The sequence below is a fragment of the Pongo pygmaeus genome, chromosome 17 (genome assembly GCF_028885625.2).
Source record: "Pongo pygmaeus isolate AG05252 chromosome 17, NHGRI_mPonPyg2-v2.0_pri, whole genome shotgun sequence".
NCBI lineage: Eukaryota > Metazoa > Chordata > Mammalia > Primates > Hominidae > Pongo > Pongo pygmaeus.
In genome coordinates this window covers 66,167,504-66,188,707 of record NC_072390.2, presented here as the reverse complement: position 1 = coordinate 66,188,707, position 21,204 = coordinate 66,167,504, and the positions used below count along the sequence as shown (strand labels likewise).

At 40.7% G+C, this 21,204-nt stretch overlaps 1 long non-coding RNA gene across 1 annotated transcript in view; it reads right to left on the bottom strand.

Annotated features, from left to right (window-relative positions):
• The window catches only part of LOC129018949 (uncharacterized), a 64,390-nt gene extending 58,437 nt beyond the window's left edge, over positions 1-5,953 (bottom strand). The window contains exon 1 of the long non-coding RNA XR_008495462.2: positions 5,864-5,953. This is a non-coding gene — a long non-coding RNA (uncharacterized LOC129018949). The remainder of the gene's footprint in view (positions 1-5,863) is intronic.
• Positions 5,954-21,204: the final 15,251 nt, after the last annotated feature.

Sequence of the window (21,204 nt, the reverse complement as noted above, 5' to 3'; positions counted from 1 at the left end):
GCAGCTTGTTCTGATCCCATCTATCTGAGCTTTCAAGTTTAACAAGAATATTCAGGCCTTCAGTTCAGGCCCACTTAGAGGATAATCCTTTAGCAAACCTATAGCTACCCATGTTCCTGCACTACCCAATCAGCCAGTAGGCACCCTCTGAGTGCCTGCTAGGCACACCAGAAACAAAAAGAAGCATTGCACTTGACCACTCTCCTGCCATCAGAAGCTTCCAAATCAAAAAAGCCCTGTTTTCCATCTCTCCAAAAAGAATATCGGATTCCACTTAATAAATACTCTGGTAAACAGAAAGTTATATCCCATACATGGACAACCAATTTGCAATGAATCAGAAAACCATAAAATACACCTGACACTAAAATTATACTGCACAGAAGTCAATCATTTTTTGAGAATTCATGAGACCCTTCGAGATCTTGCAGAGCCTCTGGAATATCATTATAAATATCGGTTATCATTCTGCTTGCAAAGCAGAGAAACGCCAATTAACAGCAATTTCTGATTGACAGAAAGCCAGCTAAACCAGCTCTCACTTGAGGGAAAGAAAGACATAAGCAAAATAGAGAAACTATGCAGAAATTAAAAGGTAGAGGAGAAAGCATATATCTTTTAGAAATGCAAACTTGATCCTTCTGATCTCCAGGCTTTGGGATGAGGCATGGGGTGAAGAGTCGTTGCTATTTCCAGTGGACAGTGTATCCTCACTAGGTTCTCTCTTTCAGACTCAGGACGGGGGTAGGGTTTCAGGAGGATTCCCTTCCTTTCTTCTTTTGGAACAAAGGCTGCTGGCCATTTGGAAAAGATGAAATTTTTCTCGTATCCAAAGTGGGGAGCTGGACAAGGAACTACTAAGAGGAAATTTATGCATCAATGTTAGAAATGAAGAAGCTGGCTGGGCATGGTGGTGTACACCTGTAATCCCAGCACTTTGAGAGGCCAAGGCACGAGGATCACTTGAGGATAGGAGTTCAAGACCAGCCTAGCCAACATAGTGAGATCCCGTTTCTACAAGAAATAGTAACATTAGCTGAATGTAGTAGCACATGCCTGTAGTACCAGCTACTCAGGAGGCCGAGTTAGGAGGATAGCTTGAGTTGGTGGTTGAGGCTGCAGTGAGCCATGATGACACCACTGCACTCCAGCCTGGGCGACAGAGTGAGACCTTGTCTCAAACCAAAAGAGAAAGAAAGAAATGCAAAAACTACTCCAAAAAAAAAGAACATTTATAGACTATAATGTGACCAGAGTCACAGCACCAAAATGTTAATGGCACCCAGCTGAGTTCTGGAAATAAATTACCGAGAAATGTCCAAAAACCAGAGTGAAGGATTTATCTTCCCACAGAATTATTTAAGGCCTCTAACTTGTTGAAAAAGGAATTACTGGCTCAAGACTTTGCAAGGCTGCAGTAATTAAACTAACAAATTATAAGCACATTTATCTGGATAAAAGATTTTCATCACCCTCCGGATATGACTGCCATATTCCACTGCTCAGCGTGCAAAATTTTTGTCACTGAGCATCTGTCTTCTCTGTGCTTTGGGAAGAGTTTGCTAAGAAAGGAAGGACCCCTAATTCAAGTCTTGTCTTTCCATACCCTGAATGACAAGCCACATGGATGGCTTCAGGTTTCAGGGAGAAGGGAAGGAGGAAGGGAGGTCTGATCCATTTTAATGCCTGCAGCAGCAGGAAATTAAATCTTCTATGCAAAGCTCTGTGGCCAGCATAAGATATGAGAAGGAATATTTAAGTGTGCTTATAAATGAGAAAGGTCAAAGACTTATTTTTCTCGTTCACCTTCATGCAATTTATTGGGAAACTGGCATATCATTACTCAAAAAGATAGAAATGAGACCATTACAGTTTCTTTTACTTTGCTGGCTGAGTCAAACTTTGCATTCAGAGCAGTTCCTCATGCCAGGGGTGAGGACATTTTTGCTGCGAGGTTTACCCATGGGTGGAAATTAAAACGATTAAGTCTCGGCACCCTGTCTACATTCCTAGTGAATGATTTGCATGTTATTTAATGATGTCCAAAGTGTCACCAGCAAACCTAACAGGCCCACTTGCTAGTCTATCATCCTGATCACTGAAAAAATATTAAGTAAGAGCTTCTATTAATGTGCCTTTGGGTTGACCCAGAGTCTTGAAATGCTTTTTTTAGGTGAAAAACTTGGTCATTGATTCCCTGACTCATCTCACAGTAGTCTGGGGCCTGATGTCCTTGGAAATAAGAATGGAGGAAAAAAAAACCAATGCCCAGCATTGCATTGGTCAGCATGTGAATTAATCTTAACTCTGGGCTTCAATGAAGCCATCCAATTTTTCCACCTTAGCTCTTCTGCCCTGTGATTATAGCCATTCCCTGCCACTGCTACCCATAGGTGCACACACATGCACAAGACACCTTAATTTGGTTGGCTGGTGTTAGGGTAAAATAAAGCTATTAGAGTGGGCCCTAATCTAATACAACTGGTGTCTTCACAAGAAGAGGGGATTAGGACACAGGCAGGCACAGAGGAAAGACCATGTGAAGACACAGGAAGAAGGCGGCCATCTACAAGCCAAGAAGGGAGACATCAGAAGAAACCAGCTCTACTGACAACTGCATCTTGGACTTCTAGCCTCCAGACATAGAGAAAATATATTTCTGTTGCTTAAGCCCAGTCTGTGGTACTTTAGTACAGCAGCCCTAGAAAACAAATACAATTGATTTGTCCTTCAATCTGCCTGAATGAGTTTACCTTCCCTAGAATATAAACTAAGTAAGGTCATTCCTGGTTCCTGGCTCTGAAGGGCAGGTAAATAAGATCAATGTGGCCTGGAGGGGACCAGGACCAGGATGACATTCTTAACTGCTCAAGGAACCTGGATCATCAGCTTCTTCCCTGTGTCAGCACCTGCTGGGCTGCTAGAAAGGTGATCAGGAGATTCAGCAGGGCTGGGAGCTGTGACCCAATTGGATCCCTAAATTGAGCATCTCAAGCCAAATGCAAGAGGACTGAAAAATGGATGCCAGGTCTGATTTTTGCTAATTGCCTATTTTAAGAGCTTATATTCACAATGACATGGTTGCAAAAACATTCTAATGAAATATTGGGCTAAAAGGATTAGTGAGGCGAAGGAGAGTCATAGCACATCAAAAAATTTTGCTCAATTCTAGAAGCCACATCTCAGCCAGGTAGTGAAAAACTAAAGAACAATCAGCATGGCAGTGTTTGGAAAACATGGCATATAAGAAGCAGTTTTGGGAAATGAGGGTGTTTATTCTGAAAGTGGGATGTTTTAAAGGGAACAAGACTGCTGTCTTTAATGCTCACATGGCTCTCTTGTGGTTGTAGAGTTAGACTATTTCTTTAATACCCCAGATTAAAACCAACGCCAAAAGGAAGAAATCACTGGGGAGGATTTCAAGCAGTTTTAACAATAATATCCTGGAATCCTGAGTTGGAGTTAGTTTTGAAGTCATTTTCATCATTTAAGAATGATTAAAAATCATTCAATCAATAAATACTGATCAAGCATTTACCATATGTAGAGTTCTGGGCTGACATATGTGGAGGATTTCTGTGGGGAGAATTGCTTCTTTCCATATTCCACTGGTCATGGTAAGGTTGTCAGATGACAAAGCCTAGCTCAAACTATGTACAGCCACAGAGTAGGGCATGTGACCCAGGCAGAACCACTCATAGCACCTCACACCTCGGGAGCAGTGAATGGCCAAGAAGAATGAATAATCCAGGCAGGTCCAATTCAGCCCTGAATTCATTTATAGATGAAGGGAGAGGCACATGCACTCATGCACGTGTGTGCACATGCTCACACATATGCCTTTTCCCAAAAGGTTTGCTAAACTGGGAAGATGTATACCTGAAGTTTTGAGTAGCCATTTTCCTACCAAAAAGACATAAGGGGAGAAAAAGATAATCTAAAAATACAGTTTGAGTTCCCAAATCTCACCAATGATTCCCCCCTTCTTTTGATCAGTGTGCACAAGGCTACCTTAAACTAAATTTCTCTTACTTTCAACCAGAAGAGTCTTGATTAGCACAAGTTGATACTTTTTGAATGAATAAGTTGTTTTGGAGGAAATCCAGCAGTATAATACATAGTCCCTGCATCAAGAAGTTTACAAAATTGACTCAATAAATCCTATTAGATCGAATAGATGGCTGGATACATAGATGGGCAGCTAAAGTAGTAGACAATAGGTGTGATCAGAGTTCAGAGAAGAGAAAAGCCTCTATAAGTCCTAGCTGTTAGGGATGGTTTCAGGAAGGAGGAAGAATTTGAAGAGCCCTAAGAATATATAGGATTTGAAGAGGACAATGGAGGTGAAGCTGGGAAAAGAAGAGGGATACCCACCCCAGGTGGGGGCAATGGGTGTGTGCAAAGGCCCAAGAAGCGACATGGGACATTTGTGGATCAGAGAATAGACCTGGTTACTCCAGAGTTGAGGACTCACCGAGAAGGTAAATGGAAGACAGCATTGGACAGGTCAATTAGACCAGATACTTGAATTCCTCAAACACTAGATAAAGATGTTTGAACAGTATCAAACCACTGAAGATTCTTGAACAAAGAGTGGTATAATAAAAGTGGGATTTCAGGGTACAAAATTTGATAAAAGTGTCCACTATGAATCTGGAAGCCAGGCTGGGAAGATAAAGAGTGCCCCACCCAAGGAGACGATTCTGAAGCCCTCTGACTGTGATCATGAAGATCCGAGTGGCCGGGGTCTACGCACAGAGGAAACAAGGGGTTAAACCTGAGCTATCCATTTTTGCAATGTCTCTTAGGACACATTTCCAGGACTCACTGACACATAAAAACTCAAAGGACACAACGAGATGGATTTCATTTTAGCTCCTCCTGCCCAGGACCAGATTAAATTGTGCTCATTTGGTTTCTCTAGCTGTCATGCCACCAGCAAGGCAGAGCCCTGAATCAACTTGCACAGATTCCCAAACGAGTTAACATTTTTAATCAGGAAAGGTCTATAAAACATACTGGCCCCATCACTGTGGATTACACATGCATTTTCTAAGCAAATACCCAGTAACCTACCTTGAGAATATAGAAAGAAAACTTAAATATCATTTTGGAATTACTTTCTGAGAGTACAAATGAATAACCGTTATCAGCCAAAATCCAGAGAAAATACTATTTGGATATTGCTGCAGGGCTCAGGAACTGATTCAGAAAGAAGTGTTTCTGCATTCAACCATTTAATAAGAAAGTATTTGTTGAAGACTTACAGTGAGTTACACTAAAATACAGCAAAAACATTTGTAGAGGACAATCCAGCTTCCAATTCATATATTTCACCTGATTTTAGCCCTTCCATAATACATTTGGGTAGACAGAGCTGATGTGATGACCTCAAATTTTAGGTAAGGACAACTTGAGGCTCGGAGAAGAGACTTATCCAAAATCTCTCAATAGGCAGTGTTGAACCCAGGTTTGGAATCCGACCGCTTTGACTCTGAGTCCAGAGGACTTTACACTGCACCAACAGAATATAGAGGCAGGGGAGACAGGGGTCACTGCAGCACTCACTGCAAGGCCAGGACATATCCTATCATACAGCGAGAATGAAAAGGTAAAAGCTCTGCCTCAAGCCAGCTGTGTGACCTGAGGTGAGCCACTTCCCCTCTCTGGTGTCATCTGGAAAACAAGACCAGAAGTCCAGCATAGAAAACTCCAACAATACCAGAACTGAGAACAGAACCCACGAAGCTCTGCATTCTAATCTACCAGAGGAGTGAGAGTGAGTGGGGCCAGGATTTCCACCTCAGAACCATAACAGTGTTTGCTCTAAAACCCCCAAGAAGCCCTATGGGAAATAACTTACCCTAAAGAAAGAGAGATTCTGGGAGTCGAGGAGAAGGGTAAGAGTTGAAGGAGATTTTCAGTATCACACAATGTCTGTCTCTGAGCCTCCTCCAACTCATGCCTGAGCTCTAAAAAGGATACAGTAAATCATAAGAATGAGGAGGAGGATTGAGTGAAAGCTGAAAGAGCTGTGTTAGTCAAGCCTCTGTAAGACAAGGAGTATCAGCGTGTGACATGGGCAAGCCGCTCACTGCAAGCCTCCGTTTTCTCACTTGAAAATGGGATGGCTAAACTATATACCTCACAGGATTGTTGTAAGGATTCAATGTAGGAATGCATAAAGCACGTGGCAAAAATGCTGGCACATGGTAATACATAACTCTTATATTTTATGATATAGCTGTTATTAATATGGCTTCCCTGCTTTGTAGCCTGGTGACAAAGTGTGGCACAAGTGATTTCTGTTTGAGGTTTCCAGCAGACAGCTCTTGTTTTGGCTTTGCCAGAATCCCTCTTTCTCATTCCAGAACCTCTCTTTCCTGGGGGAAACCCATTCTGGTGGCTGGACAGGACCAGCACAACCCCCTTCAGTCACCAAGAAGACAGATAACCAGGTCTGGCCAATCAGAGCTTCTCATTCACTTAGCCACACTGATGAGTTCTGGAAAGGGCAGGTGGTCCCAGCAAAGCCCATCGAAATCCCCTCATGAAAGTTGATATATGGATTTTGGGAGAAAGAGAGGTCTTTCTCCAGGACTCGGAACTGAAACTAGAATATGGGCTTAGAGCAGCTCCAAGAGCAAAGCTTTGTGAGAAAGAAAGCCAGGAGAGTTCATGCACAGCCAAGAGGAGGCTCAGTCCAAGGAGCCACAAGGTCCAGCTGCCTATGAATGTGGCTCCCTTCTTGGACTTTCCAGTTAGGTGAGCCAATAACGCCCCTACTGTGTTGAGAGCAGCTAGCATTGGTTTCAGTCTCTTTCACTCGAGAGTCCTACTATTTCAGATGGCTGCTGGCACAGTTGGAGCTCAGAATGGACCTGGCAGCCTGAGCACCAAGGAACCTCCACCTGGAACTGACAAGACAACTGGTGATCGAGGACTGAGGGGGATGCAACAGCCCACCTGCATTTTGGCAGATCCCATAGCACATTACACCATAGCAAGCAAGAGAAGAAAAGCAGGAGATGGCAGAAGCCAGGTGTCATTTGAAAGGACTACCTGCCAAGAACAAAATTTAAAGTATACTGAGTTTTCCAATTGTATTTTTCCTATAAAATTCATCTTACTTTACCTTTTTTATTTTCTTTCCACGTTAGAAGAAGCCATTTGATCTAGCCTTGGGATAGGATTTGGTGTTAACTCCAAAGGAATGAAAGCTTGTGTTTTCCCTCCACCCCCAACTCCTGTGTGAAGGCTGGCTCCATGTCTGCAAAAACTAGGCCTTTTTTACCCTTGAGGAGGGAGAAATGTTTAATGTTGTCAAGATTTGGAGCTTTGTCTTTTGGGCCATTTATGTTCCTCTGTACTTCAGCAAGAACCACGTGTTAAATCAAGTTTAGCCTAAAACTGCCTCCTTACATATTTTAAGCTTGGCCTAAAGGTTTCTCCATGCATAGGGAACTGTAACCTAACTGGATATGTAAACAGACTATAACCTATTCTTGTGCCAATCAGCAAATGTCAACCAAAGGCAGCCAGCTGTTCAAACCACGTTCAAATAAGGCAAATGCTGAGCAGTAACCGATCTGGCTGTTTTTGTACCTCACTTCCATTTTCTAAATATTGCTTTCCTTTTTCTGTCCATAAATCTTACACCACATGGTTGCACTGGAGTCTCTCTGAGCCTACTGTGGCTCCAGAGGTTGCCCAATTCACAAGTCATTTTTTTCTCAATTAAACTCTGTTATATTTAATTTGTCTAAGATTTTTCTGTTAACACGTGATAGAAAAGAAAGAAAGAGGGATATTGCAGGTTGAAAGAATAAAGAGGATTTGGGCTGGAACCAACTGGAGTAGGGAGAGACCAAATAAAATAGGTTCTCTGTCTAAATCCAGAGCCTTCACCCTTGTTTGATAGTAAGTATCTTCCCCAGGAAGTCAGAATAAGCAAACAGTGAGAGAAACCACTGGGAGCAATACTTTCCAGTGCCCTAAAGCCAGCCTAAGACCAAGACCTGATTCTGGCCACTGAGGCCAGGGACACTCATCAGGTTCCTGTTGATGGGTGCATGGGAATATCACTGAGCCAGCATCCAGAAGCTCACCAACGATCCAGGTCTATTATGAGATGCAGCCAAGCCTGGCCTGTGCCTCAGGTCATCAGAGGCCACATAATTTGACAACGGTGGAGATACTTCCCACCATCCCTCAGTCCAAGGACACCATTGGACCCCTCTTAGAAAGGAGGATCCTATGGAAAGGAGCTCCTGTAGCTGTGTCTTCAGCCCACCCTGGATACCCAAGATGTCCAGAGAAGAGAGACTAGAGTGGACTAATAAGCATCAAATGATTATTAGTAAAGCATGGAAAAACACTCACAGGACACCCAAAGAGCAACGAGGGACCTATAGGCAGTATGTGTGTTTATTGCAATTTCTCGTTGCCTAAAGCAGTAGGCTCCAAAATTTTGTAATGGAAAACCAATTCAGTAAAAATTCTGAAAGCTCATTCCCTAATGTTATATATATATGCATATATATGTACTTATTTATAGATTATGCACATATGTAATTGTTCTAATAATATATATATTATAACACTCATTTTAAAAAAGATATTTTTGAAAAGTATAATAAAGAAGCCAATAACATTTCTACTAAATATCTTGCTGAATTTATTATTGGCCAATATACATTTAGGTTAAGTTTTGACAGTAGCAACAGTGGATATAAATTCATATTTTAAATAATCTTCTCGATTTCTATTTTGGGGGCCAACTTCTTGTGGGATGATTCCATTGCCACTGTTTTTACCTCGTGTGGGGTTTGATGAAGACCTTGCACTAGAAATAGAGGGGTCTGCTCTGCCACCTGCCCATACTCCGCCTGTTGTTTGTATTAGTGCTATCTTCAATCTGCAGTTTCATTTCAGAATTCTTTCGGCTACTTGTCAATTTTGTGCAGGTTAAATGAGATATGACCAAATAAAATAATCTGTAGATACATTTAGCCAGGCAAATGTACAGAAAAATACACTAGAAACAGGAAAAGGAGTGGAGTGGAGCCTCTATTTATCCTTCAGAATACTTCAAGTCCTGTATGACTCATGGCTGCCCACCATATGGACTAAATGAGGTGAAGGTGCAATGTCACTCTGTAGATAAATACCAGGCAATGTTTCGCTTGCTTTTTTAGCATACATAAATAAGTTTTACTATTTTCCCACAGTCTAGTGAGTCATTTGCCACAGCCCCACCCACTTTGGAGATTCCATCACAGGAATCACTGCCTAGATGCTGGCAGTGGCTGTCACCTCCCAGCACCTCTCTCCTTCTCACCTGTCCCACAGCTGCCATGACCAAATCTTTGTTACCTATGCAATAAAGTCCAGATTCTTTCACGTTTACAGAAACTTTTGCACCAGACTGCTAATCTTTCCAGCCTTATCCCTTTCACCTTTTCCCACATAAACTCTGCAGCACCAGCAATCACTTCTCCGGCAGTCCAGATTCCTTTAGGTCTTTGCAATTGTTCTTTTCTCCGCCAGGAGTGTCTTCCTTTAACTTTGCCTTCCTAAAAATCTCCAGCTCATTTTTCCACCCCCAGGTCACATTCTACCCACTCTGTTATCTTTGGAATCATGTCCATGAATTCAAAGTACAATGACAGTCACATTCTCTTTCCTTTTTCTAGTTAATTATTTTAACACTCACCTTCTGTTTGAGACTTCTCCATAACCTTGATTTTTTTCTAACAAACGAAAGGGGCTTAATTCATCCCTGAAATGGGCAATCCACTGCCAAGCCAAGTAGGGAAAATTGGAGTCTGATCCTTCCTGCTGCTGTTACCTCTCCGTCCCTTGTTGCGTTGTCCTGGAAACCTTGGATACTTGTTCACTCCATACACATTTTACAGCCACTTGTCCCCTGTACACAATCCAATGAATTCATGACCATGCTGCTGTTATGCTCCAGCTGGGCCAAGCCCCCTCAGAGGCCCCACTCTTGGACTCCAGGGGCACCTTCCTTATGTTCACACCCATACAATTATCCACTGCTCCAAAGCTCAAATCCTCCAAAGGTGATGGGTCCTGAGAGGCTTCCAACTTCAGTGATACACTGGGTCAAACCAGGCTCCCAATACACTTGGCTCTTTAGATTGAAACCAGTCACAAGTATGGACAACTCTTTTCTTCACAGCAATCCTGCCACTCATTCCTGGCACCACCACTAGTTTTCTAACTACCCTAGGCTTCTTTAGCAAACTTATTATCAATTTCTTTTTTTAGACCAGGTCTAACTCTGTTGCCCAGGCTGGAGTGCAGTGGCATGATCTCAGCTCACTGCAGCCTCAAACTCCTGGGCTCAAGCGATTCTCCCACCTCAGCCTCCCAAGTAGCTGGGACTACAGCCACCACGCCTGGCCACCTTCTGAACTACCAATTCTGCATCCCAAGCAGTGAGACAACTTCTGCAGAGCCCCTCACAAAAACAAGAGTCTTGCTCCACCTTTGTCTCTGAGCACCTTTAAACTGGAGCAGGGCCCTTGTTTCAATCAGCTTAAACTGCTATAACAAAGGACCACAGACTGGGTGGCTTAAGCAACAGAAATTTACTTTCTTACAGTGCTGGAGACTGGATGTCCAAGATCATGGTGCAAGAAAATTCAGTTTCTAGTGAGGCGTCTCTTCCTGGCTTGTGACAGCCACCTTCTTGCCATGTAGTCACATGGCCTCTTTTCTGTACACATGGACAGCGATCTCTGACGTCTCTTCCTCTTCGTATAAGAACACCAGTCCTAGGCCCAGTGCAGTGGCCCACACCTGTAACCCTAGCACTTTGGGAGGCCAAGGCAGGCAGATCACCTGAGGTCAGGAGTTCAAGACCAGCCTGGCCAACGTGGTGAAACCCCGTCTCTACTAAAATAACAAAAATTAGCCAGGCAAGGTGGTGGGCACCTGTAATCCCAGCTACTCAACGAGGCTGAGGCAGGAGAATCACTGGAACCCAGGAGGCAGAGGTTGCAGTGAGCCGAGATCATGCCACTGTACTCCAGCCTGGGCAACACAGCGAGACTCTGTCCCCCCCCAAAAAAAAACACCAGTCCTGTCGGATTAGGGCCCTACCCTTATGACCTCATTTAACCTTAATTACTTTCCTAAAGGCCCTACCTCCAGATCTAGTTACTTTGGGGGTTAGGACTTCAACATAGGAATTTGTGAGGGGACACAAGTCAGTCCATAGCAGCCTTCAATATCTGTATTAAGTTCTTCCTGGATTGAAAGCAGCTGGCAGCGTATTGGACTGAATGAAAAAAGAAATTAATCTTCAAAAGAACATCAATCCCCACCTCACATATGTAAGGCTTTCCTGACCACCTCAACACGCAGCCCACAAAGAATTAGATACTCCAACTTCTATGTGGCCATACCACTTGCTTCATAGGTCGTGTTATGGGTGGAACTGTGTCCACCCAAAAATTCATATCTTGAAGTGTAACCCCAATCCCTCAGAATGTGACCGCATTTGGAGACCACACCTTTACCAAGATGATTAACTGAAAATGAGGTCATTAGGTGGCCTCTAATCCAGTATGACTGGTGTCCTTAGAAGAAGAGGAAATGTGGACAGAGATACACACAGAGAAAAGATGAAGTGAAAACACTGGGAAAAGATGACCCATCTACAGGCCAAGGAGAGAGAGCTCAGAAGAAAACAGCCCTACCAATACCTTGATCTCAGATTTCTAGCCTCCAGAACTATAAGAAAAAAATGTCTGTGGTTTAAGTCACCCACTCTGTGGTTACTTACCTCGCTACAGCTTACCTTGTTACTGCAGCTCTGGTAGACTAGTACAGATCAATTTTCTCTATTTGGAAGTAAACTTCTGAACAACTAGGTTATATGCACCTTTGTAATTTCTAGGGTCTTGCACAGTGCTTGGCCTATTCTAAAGCCTCCTATATGTTTGTTGATGAAAAGAAGGAAGGATGGGGTGGGAGGGAAGGTGGGTGATAGGGCCCTGAGTCCTGGAAATTGCCACCTGTGTTCTGAGTTTTTAAAGCTGTATTCTACTCATGCTGCAAGGAATCACCTGGCAATTTATGATTTTTTTCCTCTTCTCTGGCTTCTGTCCATATTTACATAAATCATGGGTGAGTCAGAACATATGGAGGGCTTACTCTGGGCAGAGAACTATGGTAAAAACACAAGGGATGGCTACAGCAGGGTCTAGCAGTGCTGTCCAACAGAAATACAATGTGAGCCACATATGCACTTTAAAATTTTCTAGTGGACACATTAAAACAGTTTAAAAAGAAGTAGGTGAAATTAATTTTAATAATTTTTTTATTTAACCCAATATATCCAAAATATTATCAGTTCAACATATAAGCAATATTTTTAAAATATGAGATATTTTACATTTTTTTTGTCTTCAAAATCCAGGATGTGTTTTATACCTACCACAAATTCTGCACTGTAATTCTGACTAGCCACATTTCAAGGGCTCACAGCCCACATGTGCCTTGTGGTCACTGTATTGACCAGCACTAGAGGGCCAATGGTTAAGGACACAGACTTTGGAATCAGACAGGCATAGGTTTGCATCTTGATCCATCACTGACTAACTCAATTTTTCTATGCCTCAGTTTCTGCATCTCTAAAATGGAGCTAATACTACCACCACTTAGGGCTAATATGAGGATCAAATGAAATAATCTACCTAAAGCCCTCAGCAGACTGTCTGACACAGCAGCTTCATGGCGACTGTGTGCCAGGCTCTCTGCTATGTAATTTATTTTACATGGTTAATATTGAAGAGATTGTACCAGTTATTTTTAATGATTAGTGCTGAGGTGACAAGAGCTGAAGCAATTTCTCCATCAGATGGCAGATGAATAATCTCCCTCTAGCTTGGTTTTTCAACCTATAAAATTGAAATAATGAGTAAATCTGCCACTAAAAATCAAAAGGACCTTCCTGTTTAAGTAGCATGATACCTCAAAATGTTAGCTTAAGATTCTTCGGCTTACAACACTAGACCACAGCAATAAAGACAAAAGTTACAGGCTTCTCTACTTTGCATGTACTTTCTGATTAGTTCACTTTAATACTTCCCTAGGCACAGAAATAATTCTGGGAGTTGAAATCCCTCAAGCTGACCTGAGTCCTATAGTGCTTTTTTTTTTGAAGAAAGTGATCTTCTCCAAATTCATTCAGCCACTATTTCTGAATTATGAGTGCATAAAAAGAGATACACCTTTTCATGTGAGGTCTCATAATTCACCCTCACCTAACACAGGTGATAAATGCAAGCAGGCAACTCCCTGTTAAAATATACGGAATAGATATATTACTGTATCTACTGTATATTTTCATTTTGGCAGGCAATGAGCTCTCCTTCACCTTATGATAATAAATTGCAAAACCTCATCCATATCATAACATTAACTAACAGGATACAAATAAATCATTGTAATGATATTTTGTTCCTTGTAACTACTTTCAGTTTTGGATCTCAAAGCCCTTTACAAACACAAATTAATTAGCTCTTGCACCACAGGAGATTAGTTTTAATATACTGCTATAAATTATAATACAGGAATACCAGAAAAATTATTCATATACACTCATTTCTTTATAAAGGTTCAAAGAACTAAAACCTGTTGTTCGCAACAGGAGGCAATCTAGTCCCCCAGAGGGCATTTGGCAATGTCTAGAGATATTCTTGATTGTCACAACTGGGCAGGGAGGGAGGTGCTACTGGTTCTACTGGGTAGAGACCAGGGACGCTGCTAAACATTCTATAATGACCAAGACAGCTCCTCACAAGAAAGAATTATCTAGTACAAAATGTCAATAATGCCAAGACTGAGAACGCCTAATCTAAAGAAACATATTCTTCTTATAGGGAGAGTAGGAGATTTCTTTGTTTCTTACTTTGCCAAAGATATTTCCTCAATTCATAGGTGAGGTGATTGCCACTGAGAAGTAGCCCAACTAGATTCAAACATCAACTCATTAACTATGAAACAAAAATCTAAGACAAGAACTGACATTTGAGAAGACCAAGTTACTAGATAAAAATGTCTCATAATCAACCAATCAGAGAATCAGAAAGAAAGGAACACCCACCCCCAACAGCTCCCCTCAAAAAAGAAATGACCCATTGGCTTCACACAGAGGATCACTTTTTCCATATACCTATACTACATTCCTGACCACAATTAGCTATCTCAAAATGTTTGTTATCACTTATATGAGGACCAGGCACAGGAGTGGGATGTTGCTGATGTAGGGCAAACCATGCCGTTGCACAAGTTCTATTGATGGCAGGACAAGAAACACCTTCAGGTTACAATGCTGAGCACTTTTTGAAGAAGACTAAGGAGTGGTTGGTATGGATGTGTGTGTTTGCGTGTGTAATTCTTTCTGATTTCTTCCTTTCTGTCTTTTCCTATGTGAAATATTGGTTCAACATCTCGCTAGTGGATGTGAAAGTTACCTTGAATTTTCTTCTCGTGTAGTTGCAAATCACCTCCTCCACATTTTCCAACTTTCCTACTTGATTATATGGGGAAATAGATGATACATTCCTGAGGTAGACCATAAATAAAATAGACAGTAGGCACAGGAGACTTCAGATATTTGGAAATGGAAATCTCATTCAAATAAAAACAGAACATATGACTCATTTAGCAGTCTGTCCCCCAGAGAATAAAAGAAGCTGCTAAAGAAACTGCTGTTCTGCACCTAATTCCTGCTCATGGAAAGAAAGCTATTGGCAAAATAAAAGTGTGGTGTTGTTGAGGAAAAAGTATCCTGTCATTTTAGAACCATAAAAGAAACTTTGGGCATAATCAGATATAAGCCCTAGCATTTTCAATTTCAGAAAGTTAAGAAAAGATGATTGTAATTCCATGATAAAAGATTTTTTTAATGGGGTCTGGTTTTTGCCAAGGCTGGAGTGCAGCGGCACAATCTTGGCTCACTGCAACCTCCACCTCCCGGGTTCAAGCAATCCTCCTACCTCAGCCTCCAAAGTAGCTGAGACCACAGGTGCATGCCACCATGCCCAGCTGATTTTTTTGTATTTTTGGTAGAAATGGGGTTTCACCATGCTTCCCAGGCTTGTCGCGAACTCCTGAGTTCAAGCTATCTGCCCACCTCAGCTTCCCAAAGTGCCGGGATTACAGGCATGAGCCACCATGCCTGGCTCCATGATAAAAGATTTTGAAGAAGACATGGCTCACAAAGATTGAAAAGTTCTCCGAAATGCTATTCTGACTTCATAATTAGAAAATTATCTTAATGAAGAAAGAAGGATAAAAACATTCAGAGGAATCAAAGTATTTCTTAGAGAGGGTGAAGTTCTAAAAGAGAAATATAAAAGATGAAAGGACATATCAGATGTAATCATGTTGACCCTATGGTGCTTGCAAACAAAGCTGAATGTGTATAGGGCTTTCAGGAGGGGGATTTGTCTCAACAAGATGAGCTCCATTGCCCCTGGTCTATGGTTTGATCAATAAGTTTAGTCCCTGGTGTGTTTCCTTAGCTGCAGATCTCAAGTCTTTGAGAAAATCATGGCTGCTCATTTGTTGTGGAAGTGAGTTAAAGAGTAAAACACAGTTACACAAACTGAAAACAGAAATAAAAGAGAGAAATTATGGAAGAAATTATATGAAAGTAAAAGGTTAGAAAGTAAGGGTATTAAAATGAGACCTGAATAAATGGAAAGAGATACCATCTTCATGGATACAGATATTCAATATGAGAAGGTTCCAGTTCTCCAAACAAATTAAATGCAATTCTAATTGAAATCCCAAAAGATCTGTTTAAATTATACTGAATTTAAATTATGACTTAAAATGATTTTAAATTATACCGAAATTAAGATTGACAAGCAAAAAGCCAAAAATAGTTAAGACGATTTTGAAGAAGAATAACGCAGAGGATTCTTACTCTACCACATATAAAGACTTATTATATACAGCACTTACTGTTGTATTGACCAGAGATAGGCAAGTCAATTAGTGAAGCATCATAGAGAGCCCAGATATAGACCCATATATTAAGCTTATATAAAAACATATATTAAAAATGTTTCAAACAAAACAGAAAGATGGCCAGGCACACTGGCTCACTCTGTCCCAGCACTTTGGGAAGCCAAGGTGGAAGGATCACTTGAGCTCAGGAGTTCAGGACCAGCCTGGGCAACATGGCGAAAACCCTTCTCTTCCAAAAATAAAAAAAAAATTAGCCGGGTATGGTGGCATGTGCCTGTGGTCCCAGCTACTCAGGAGGCTAAGGTGGGAGGATCACTTGAGCCTAGGAGGCAGAGATTGCAGTGAGCAATTCCAATGAAGATTGTGCCACTTCACTCCAGTTTGGGTGACAGTGTGAGACCACATCTGAAAAGAAAAAAAGAAATATCATTACAAATCAGTGGAGAGAAGATTGACTCTTCAATAAATCGTTCCAGGAAGGACCATTAGTTTTCCTATTCAGAGAAAAAAAGGTAGTTTCTGCAAATTACTCAGTATTCAAAAAGCAATTTCAAGGTTATTAAGTACCTAAATGGTATAAAGTTAAACTTGAAACTTTGAAGAAAGTGTAAGAACACATTTTTCTCACCTCAAAATAGGGAGGAATTATTTTAAAAAGATTCCCGACTCAAAAATCATAGGGGTAAAAAGACCTATTTGATGCATTCATTCAAAACATAGTTGCAACACAAGTAACCTAAAAATAATTGATATCCAGTTACAACAAAAATAACATAAAGGCTATTATTAATAATACTTAATAGTAGTACCTAAGAAAAAGAATACACTTGAAGAATAGGCTAAGGTTAGAAACAATGGCCTAGGAATATATAAAAGAATGAATCTCACTAGTAATCAGGTAAATGCAAAGGAAGGTAGCCATGTGATACACCATCTCACATCCAATGACATTGCCAAAAATTAAAATCTGTTTACACCAAAAGCTGGCAAGATGGAACACTCATATACTGAAATGCGCATGTAAGTTGTTCATCAACTTTGTAAGGCAATTTAGAAGAATCTTGTTAAATTGAAGACACTCACATCTAAGACTCAAGGAATCCCACTTCTAACTGTATAGCCTAGGTAAACATTCTCAAGTGTTCTCAAGAAGACATTTACAATAGTGTTTATAATAGTGTAAGTGATAGAAACAATCTAATGTCTATCATGGGACAATAGTGTTTATAATCGCATAAACACTGGAAACAATCTAATGTCCATCAATGGGAGATGCAATATAAAAATAATTTTTAAAATTTATACAACAAACACTACACAGCTTAAACTATAAAAAGTTAAATCGGAGGCTGGGTGTGGTGGCTCACATCTGTAATCCTAGCACTTTGGGAGGCCGAGGCTGGTGGACTGCCTGAGGTCAGGAGTTCAAGACCAGCCTGGCCAACATGGTGAAACCTCGTCTCTACCAAAAATATAAAAAATTAGCTGGGCGTGATGGTGGGTGCCTGTAATCCCAGCTACTTGGGAGGCTGGGGCAGGAGAATCACTTGAACCCAGGAGGTGGGGGTTGCAGTGAGCCAAGATCGCGCCATTGCACTCCAGCCTGTGCAAAAAGAGTGAAACTCTGCCTCAAAAAAAAAAAAAAAAAAAGTTAAATCAACCTGAATGCATCTCAAAAAAAAGTTGAACAACGAAAGAAAAAGTAGATAAATTGGACTTCATAAAACTTAAAGACTTTCGTGCTTCAAATGACACCATCAAGAAAGTGAAAAGACAACCCACAGAATGGGAGAAAATATTTGCAAGTCATATATCCTATTAAAAGTTTTGTATCCAGAATGTGTAAAAAATTGTTACCATTTAATACTAAAAAGGCAAATAACCCAATTAAAATATGGGCAAAGGACATTAATAGACATTTCTCCAAAGAAGATATAGAAAAAGGCAATATACACATGAAAAGATTCATCATAGGCCATCAAGAAAATGTAAATCAAAATCATATAATGAACCACTTCACATGCACTAGAATGGCTATCATCAAAAAGGCAGATAATCACAAATGTTGACGAGGATGTGGAGAAATTGGAGCCCTCATACACTGCTGGTAGTAATGTAAAATGTTGCAGCCACTTTGGAAAAGAATCTGACAATTCCTCAAAATGTTAAACACAACGTTGCTATATGACCCAGCAACTCCACTCCCATCTATATACCCAAGAGAAATGAAAATGTATTCATACAAAATCCTGCAAGAGTGGTCATAGCAGCATTATTCATAATAGCCAAAAAGTAGAAATCTAGGCGTGTCAACTGATGAATTGATAAAATGTGGAAAATCCATACAATGAAATATCCAAAGGTAAAAATATATATAATATCTGATAATGAAGTACTGATCCATGCTACAACATAGATGAACCATGAAAACATTATACTAAGTGAAAGAAGCCGGCTGCAAAGGACCATATATTGTATTGTTCTCTTCATATGAAAAGACCAGAATAGACAAATCTATAGAGGCAGAAAATAGATTAATGGTTAATGCCCCCAGGGAGAGGGGGCAATGGGACACCATTGCTAATAGAAACAAGGTGTCTTTTGAGGATGATGATAATGTTTTAAAATTGTAAATATACTAAAAACATTGATTAAATCGGTGAATTGTATGGTGTGTCTCAATAAAGCTGTTCTTTGAGGAAAAACAAAGGACGATGAAGCCAAATTCAGTGTGGTTTATTTCTGGATGAATCCCAAAGCAGAAAAGGGACATTAATGGAAAAACTAGTAGAATCTTTTTTTTTTTTTTTTTTTGAGATGGAGTCTCACTCTGTTGCCCAGGCTGACATGCAGTAGAATGATCTCAGCTCACTGCAACCTCCACCTTCCTGGTTCAAGTGATTCTCCCGTCTCAGCCTCCCATGTAGCTGGGATTACAGATGCCCACCACCACGCCCGGCTAATTTTTGTATTTTTAGTAGAGACGGGGTTTCGCCATGTTGGCCAACTGGTCTTGAAGTTCTGACCTCAGGTGATCTGCCTACCTTGGCCTCCCAAAGTGCTGGGATTACAGGCATGAGCCACCATGCCTGGCAAAACTGGTAGAATCTTAATAAAGTCTGGAATTTAGTTCAGATACTCTAACAATGTTGGCTTCTTAGCTTTGACAAATGTACCTGGTAATGTAAGTTGGTAATAGTAAGAGACACCTGCTAAAGGGTATACAAGAACTCTCTGTACTCTTTGCAAACTTTCTGTAAATCTAAAATAATTTCAAAATAAAAAGATTATTTTTTAAATGTTAAGCAAAAGAAAATGTAAAATGAATGTTTCATTATAACAGCATTCAAATAACATTTACAAACATAGGAAACTATATTGTTTGGGGACACAAACATGCTCATGGATATTTTCATGTCCTATAATTACATATATAAATCAAAGGACATGAAAATATTCATAAGCATGATAAACCAAATTTAGAACAGTGGTTACCTCTGGACAGGAAGAGAGTGAAATGGGAACTAGAAAACATGGTAATACTTTTCTTTTTAATTAAAAATAATTCTAGGCCGGGTGGTAGCTGATGCCTGTAATCCCAGCACTTTGAGAGGCCGAGGTGGGTGGATCACCTGAGGTCAGAACTTCAAGACCAGCCTGGCCAACATGGGGAAACCCCGTCTCTACTAAAAATACAAAAATTAGCTGGGCATGGTGGTGGGGATCTGTAATCCCAGCTACTCCAGAGGCTGAGGCTGGAGAATAGCTTGAACCCGGGAGGCGGAGGTTGCAGTGAGCTGAGATTGTGCCATTGCACTCTAGCCTGGGCGACGAGCAAAATTCCATCTCAAAAAATAAAATAAAATAAAATAATTCTAAAGCAAATATGACAAATTAGTAAATTAAACAAATGTGGTGGTATGTATCCAGGCATTTATTGTATCATCCTTTACATCTTGATATATTTGAAATATTTTCTTTTAGAAAAAAACTATAATGAATTGGGCAAAATTAAAAACACTTCACGTCTCAAATAATAATGTTAGCAGAGTATAAAGGCATGATAATGATTTTCATTATCATTGTAAAGGTAATACAAGGATTATATATGATTAGGATTTGGGTAAATAAGATGGCACATAACTTCTAAGAATGGCTATTCATTTGTAAGAAGAGCACACAAATTAGTCATAATAGACCACTTAGTTTTATGTTCAGTGCCTTCAGTGCCTGAAATTGTATATGTTATGACCTTGGGTGAGCCATCTAACCCCTTTACCTCTCCAGTTTCTCCATGGTAAAATGGAAATAATAATATTGCCTCTCACACTATTGGATGATTAAATGAGGTAATCGATGCAAACTGGATTAATCCCATGGTCTGCCCACCATGGGACATTTGGCAATATCTGGAGATATTTTGAGTTGCCGCAAATTGGGAAGCAGGAATGCTCCTCGTGTCTAGTGAGCAGAGACCAGGGATGCTGCTGAACATCCTACAGTGCACAGAACAGCCAACAGCCCCCAGAAAGAATTAACCTGTCCCAAATGCCAATAGTGCCAAGGTCAAGAAACCCTAATGTAGAACATTAACATAGTGCCTGGTGCATGGACTGCACTCTGCTGTTAGCTGCCATATTCTCATCATCATCACTGTTGTAATATAACACCAGGAGAGGTCTGAACACACTGGCATCTGGATGTATCTCCTTTCGCCTTTTTAATAAGTGTTTAAATTGGCCCCAACAGAGTCTGTACTGCAGCTGGGAAGACTAGTGTGTCTTTGGAATATAAGAGGTGTCATTTTTCTCCTTTGCTTGCAGCTCTGAGCTGCTCTTCCCTTCCCATACACTTTCATTTCTTATTTCCACTTTGTAGCTGCATTAATTAACCCTGCAAAGGATTTTAGGCATCCATTGATAGAAAGAACGTTTGCTTTCAAAGATAAAGCTGTGTCTTTATCAAGCTTCCGCTGCACACCACGGAAAAACAGCCTTCAGAAAGAGCTGCTCTGGGCAAACAGCGGCAAATTATCCATTGTTAACCTTGGGCTGCCTTTAAAAAAGAACATTTTAAGAGGAAAGAAAAGCAAAGACAAAACAAACAATGGTCATGTAAGTTTTGTACCCACTTGCAGGGTCAGCACAAGAAAGATCCGCCTCTCCTGGACCAATATTTAAACTGCAGAGCTAG